Source organism: Ovis canadensis, chromosome 23 (genome assembly GCF_042477335.2).
Source record: "Ovis canadensis isolate MfBH-ARS-UI-01 breed Bighorn chromosome 23, ARS-UI_OviCan_v2, whole genome shotgun sequence".
NCBI classification, from domain to species: Eukaryota; Metazoa; Chordata; class Mammalia; order Artiodactyla; family Bovidae; genus Ovis; species Ovis canadensis.
The window spans coordinates 58412435-58418493 of record NC_091267.1 but is presented as its reverse complement, the minus strand read 5'-3'; the positions used below and the strand labels follow the sequence as shown (position 1 = coordinate 58418493).

At 40.7% G+C, this 6059-nt stretch overlaps 1 non-coding gene across 1 annotated transcript; it reads right to left on the bottom strand.

Moving 5' to 3' along the window:
* Positions 1 to 809: 809 nt before the first annotated feature.
* On the bottom strand, positions 810 to 881 carry TRNAF-AAA (transfer RNA phenylalanine (anticodon AAA)). Its single transcript has one exon. It is a non-coding gene; the product is annotated as a tRNA-Phe (tRNA).
* Positions 882 to 6059: the final 5178 nt, after the last annotated feature.

Sequence of the window (6059 nt, the reverse complement as noted above, 5' to 3'; positions counted from 1 at the left end):
AAGCAGCAGTGAACTTCCAAGTTACCTCCCTGTGGAATAATGTTCCATCGCCTATCTGCATTGCTGTTGCATGTCACAGAGGAACTCCATAAAGCAAACAGATGACCCAGGTGTCAAAATACCACTTCAGGAAACAACTCGGAAATGAATTTTGATCACTAGGACACAGTGCATCTATTCAGCCCGGAGAACCTTAGTGCTTCCTGTGTCTCTCTTGGCTCTGAAATAGCATCCCAAAGCAAATGTGGAGGAAGTAATTAATTGTGTAAAACAACACAGAGATTTTACCCTGAATTGCAGAATCACCTTTGTTCAAATCCTGTCAGGACTTTTATAAGAGCTTTCTTTCCCCACAGTTGAGGAATTCTAAGCCAACCATGAAAATGACCACTGGCCAAAATGCTCTGGCCTAACAAAATGAAGGAGGGAGGCATAGTGAGAGGTTGAGCCCATCTTGCTTTCTTCTTTTTTCCCCTGAGTTTCTGTCTGAGAGAAAATTCTCTTTCTTGGCCTCTCTCTTTCCTGTTCCTTCCCTCTTGGTTCAGGATTCTCATTCTACTACAGTCACCTTTAGGTTTATTGACTGAGATCAGATCACTTCCTAAGAGCAGCTTTAGGTGGGGGAGACCAGGAAAAAGATAAAGAGACACTAATTATGCTCAAGTAAATGCCCTAGAGGAAACGCAATGGAAGTGACGTGAAGCTGCTCAGTCGTGTCTGACTCTTTGCGACCCCATAGACCGTAGGCTACCATTGATTTTCCAGGCAAGAGTACTGGAGTGGGTTGCCACTTCCTCCTCCAGAGGATCTTCCCAACCCAGGGATCGAACCTGGGTCTCTTGCATTTTAGGCAGATGCTTTACCATTTGAGCCACCAGGGAAGTCCCAATGGAAGAAGTATATAAAACAGTTAGTATAGTAATGAAATTGATAGGCAATGTACTAGTTTATCTTTGACAAGAAATTGATTTTTTGTAATACTTTTACTCTAGGATTCTAGAAAGACTATACCACTAATGCTACTACTGCTGCTATTACCAATAAAAATACTACCACTTATAGTAGTAATGAAAACCCCCCTAAATTACCATAACTTTCCATTTGTCAAGTGCCTTTTATTTTTTGTTTTATTTGACCCTCACAAGTATCACACTGAAACAGCTGGGCCTCAGAGAAGGCTTTGAAGTAGCTCAAATGCACAGCAAAAGACTCAAGTCTGAACCCAAACCTCTGGATTCTTCGGGCTCATTGCATGAATGAGTCTAAGGCTTAATTAATGAGAACAGACTTTCATAAAAGCAAAATTTTGAGGGGCCTTAAGAGGAGGGAACAATGTTAAAGTAGAGGAGAGAAAAGCATGAAAGGGCAAATATATTATCATACTGCTGTTGAGCTGACCCCCAGAGGCAGCTTCTGCCAGTAGAGGCTTTGTGTCTGGGCGTGGAGATGATCATAGGCCAAACTCTGCAACCTCTTCCCCTGCCTCAGCATTCCTTCTGTGTGCTGTCAGCAGAAAAAGAACAGGGAGAGCTGATGCTTTCATTGAAAATCAATTTGCACAATGCACACAAGATCGCCACAACATGGCACCCAAATGGGCCAATTCCCTGCGATTTTCCGCAGAATTACCCTCCATTCGCCTTCACAGTCAACTAAGCTTATCTCTTGGAAAAAACAGAGTCCAGAGTGTCTGGGTTATACTCTGATGCCAACTGTAAAGTTTCCTGTTGTCCTGACAGCTTGCAAGACAAGCAGGGAAGTGTGGCCTGTGCTGGAGACACTCACCAGAGCATCTGACATCAACGCAACTGAAGTCTTGTGCCAGGTAAAGAAAAAGATGAGCATGCCAGGCTTGGATCAGGCCACCCATCAGTTTCCCAGGAGAAAACTAGACTTTAGGGAGAAAAATAAAACAGACCAAAAACAACAAAGTTCAGCTCTTGGGAAGATACTGTGCTATTTTAGGATGATGCTGACTGATGACTTAAGTAATAGTTTGAAAACATAAGATGTCCTGCCAGCAAATCAAAATAAGAAGTCATAATGTCTAAACAATGTGTTAAAGCTTTCAAAGAACTTGTACCTGCAGGATTTCATTTGGGTCCCATGATTTCCTGAAGAGCAAGTTATAAGATGTATTATCCCCATTTGCTTGGGAAAGTCTAGATGGTTTATCCAAAGCCACACAGGAACTGGCCATGGAGTTAGACCTTAGCCTCCTGACAACTGCTCGGTGGCCTTTCTGTCCTTTCTGTGCCCTGGTTGTTGTATAGCTCAGTGACTTCTCAAAGAGTACTGAAAAAGGCCTTGCAGCAAATCACAATTTGTGATTTTCAGGCATTCATTGCCTGATTACAGTGCAGGGAACATGGTGTTGTTTTATGAATACATTCTGATAGAAATAGGGTTGAGGCGGATGAAGTAAATTTCTCCTAAATATGGCAAGACAACTATCTCAGTTTTGTCCACAGGCCCAAGCCCACCTGTTCTAAGAGCTGAATGACTTTTCTAGGCCCCCTGTTGCTGCTCTTTAAATTTTACTGTAACTCCTTTGAGTTTTGATTTTTTGACTTTGTCCAAGTACCTTCCCTGGTCCAGTAGTTTTGGCTCTATCCAAGAACTGCCACACAGTTTCTCTATTCTTATCCTCTGTGGTTCTTAGTAAATGCCTGACTTTTAAACTGGCCAGCACTAATTCATTCAACAAATCCTCAGGGGACACCTACCAGGCAGAGCTGCATAAGCCAGTGCTGTCTCAGCAATGTTTGGAGGGGCTACTGTCTTTAATCTTGGTCTAGTGAAGAGAGAAGCCACTGATGCATTTTATCTTAACATCTTGTCCCTATTTCAGCAGTTCCAAGGCAGAATGAATGGGGCTGTATAGCATCCCCTCTTTGGAAGGATGTTGGCATGACTGTTTAATAGGTTTGGGAGGAGGGCTCTGTTGCAATTCTTCATTTCCTTTGTCTGTTGTTGCAGGTTTTCATTAACCTTTGAGGTTGTCTTCATTTTGTGGTTTGCATTTTAAGCATTTTCTGGTTTTGAATCTGCCTAGCAAATAATTTCTTTTGATCCAACTGCTTCCCTCAATTACTATTATATTTAACTCTATTGTAAAATAACAAACTCCACACCCTCTGGATATCTCAAATCACCATTCCACCCATCTGTGGCCCTTATGGTTCAAGATTTCATTTAGGAACTGAGCTTTGTGCACTTGAGGAAATGATCCACAAATGCTAGACTTCTGTTTCCCTTCCTAGCTTGGAACTCCTCTTGTTTCTTCTAGTCCTAACTGAAAGGAAGAAGGAAACAAAGGGGGAGGGGGGTGAAAAAACAGGAAAGGCAGGAAGGAGCAGAAAGAGGATAGGTGAATGGATAGATACTGTGCACTTCTGCCATGCGGTTCTATAAACATAATGACATACACCTCACTAGTTACATTTTTCCCCTCCACAAATCCTGCCTCGTATACAAATTTCCATGTTAACTGTATAGTCCAGGATGATCTTTGATTCCCTCAGTCATTTAAATATGAACTTTTTATAAATTTTGCTCCAAGACAATACAGGACATGGAAATTCCCTAGTGGTCAAGTGATTTGGACTCCATGCTTTCACTGCCAAGGGCTCGGGTTCAATCCCTGGTCAGCAAACTAAAATCTCGCAAGTTGCACAGCATGCCCCCCTATGAAAAAAAAGACAACTCTGGACAAAAATATAGATTCCAGGACCTGAGAGGAGGCCACTGTGGCAGGAGAGTGGTCCTGGAGGGGAATCACAGGAAGTGAGGATGGAGGTGGGTGGGGCCTCAGCTTGATAAAGAGAACAGCTTGTACTCCCAGTGTGATGAGGAGATGAGAGGACGGGGAGTGAAGGGACATAGGCCACAGGAGCAGCTTGCAATGTCAAATATAAACACCTGGCAACCCCTTGTCAGGTGTGGAAATAAATGAAAATCAACCAAAGGAGGCTTGTTTTGGCAAAGGCTCAAAGGCAGGCAGAAGAATGGAAAAGCTTTATGGTAGAAAAAAGTGAAGTCTTCAGGCATGCCTTGACTGGCTGTTGGCCTGGCAAAGCTGTAAGAGAGCTAACTAGAAGTCAGATGTCTTAAGGGATGGGTTATGGGTGCATCTATGGTTTCCTCTCCTTGATCCTAAGTTGGAATTAGAGACTACAATCAGAGAAGCTGTTAATTATTAATCAAGTCCTGGCTATTGGGGTTGGTTATTTTGGAAAGTATTCTTTAGCTTCCTATTTTGTCATTAGAGATAGCAATTTTGCTTCCTGCAAATCTGACATCACAGCCTAGCATCCTGGTCTGTAGATAAGGGGTTGGTTTCCAGGGCAGGCTGCTGTAGGTTGTGGGTCAAAGTTGACTAAAATGTGATTGGTGCATATATTTCACTGGGGAAGAGAAATGGAGGCAGGGATGATATAGGAAAGTTACCTCTAGAGTTTGGATTTAATCCTCCAGACAATCATCACCAAATGTTTCTGTTTGCACATTACTGTCTACAAAACAGTTTTTAATATACATATCCAACATATCTATCTTTATTATATCTAAATTTTACACAAGTTCTGCTATAAATTTTAAGAAAATGCAAAACAGTTTTCTATACATTATTATTAATTTAAATGTAATTTTGCAAAGACTTTGTCACATGGCTCTAAATTTTGCTAAAGAAATATATTTATAATTGAAAAAGATACATACACCCCTATGTTCATAGCAATACTATTTACAATACCCAAGACATGTAAACAAACTAAAAACCCATTGGTAGATAAAGGGATAAAGAAGATATGGTGTACTATGACCCAGAAATCCCACTATTGGGCCTATACTCTGAGAAAACCATAGCTGAAAAAAACACGTGTACCCCAATGTTCATTGCAGCACTATTTACAACAGCCAGGACATAGAAGCAACCTAGATGTCCGTTAACAGATGAATGGATAAAGAAGTTGTGGTACATATATGCAATGGAATATTATTCAACCATATAAAAGGAATGAATTTGAGCCAGTTGTAGTGAGGTGCATGAACTTAGAATCTATTATGTAGAGTGAAGTAAGTCAGGAAGAGAAAAACAAATATCATATATTAGTGCATATATATGGAATCCAGAAAAATGGTACTGATGAACCTATTTGCAGGGCAGGAATAGAGACTCAGACATAGAGAACAGGCTTATGGACACAGCAGGGCAAGGAGAGGGTGGGATGAACTGAGAGAGTAGAATTGAAGTATACACATTACCATATGTAAAATAGATAGCAAATGGGAAGTTTCTATAACACAGGAAGCGCAACCCGGTGCTCTGTGACAACTTAGAGGGTGGGATGGGGTGGGAAGTGGGAGGGAGGTTCATGAGGGAGGTGACATATACCTGTGGCTACTCCATGTTGATGTGTGGCAGAAACCAATACAACATTGTAAAGCAATTATCCTCCAATTAAAAATAAAAAATTTTAAAAAGAAGATGTGATATATATATATATATATACATACATACACTATACACTATGGAATACTACTCAGTCATAGAAAAGAATGAAATATGCCACTTACAGCAACATGGATAGATCTGGAGATTATCATACTAAATGAAGTAAGTCAGAAAGAGAAAGACAAATACCATATGGTGTCACTTATATGTGGAATCTAAAATATGACACAAATCAACTTATTTACAAAACAGAAACAGATTCAGACATAGAAAACAAACGTATGGTTACTAAAGGGGAAAGGGGGATGGGAGAGGGATAAATTAGGAGTTCGGGATTAGCAGATACAAACTACTATATATAAAATAAATCAAGATTGTCAGGAAAAATATAAACAACCTCAGATATGCAGATGATACCACTCTAGTGGCAGAAAGTGAAGAGGAATTAAGGAGCCTCTCAATGAGGGTGAAAGAGGAGGTTGAAAAAGCTGGCTTGAAACAACATTCAGAAAACTAAGATCATGGCTTCTGGTCCCATCACTTCACGGCAAATAGAAGGGGAAAAAATAGAAAAACAGTGACACATTTTATTTTCCTGGGCTCT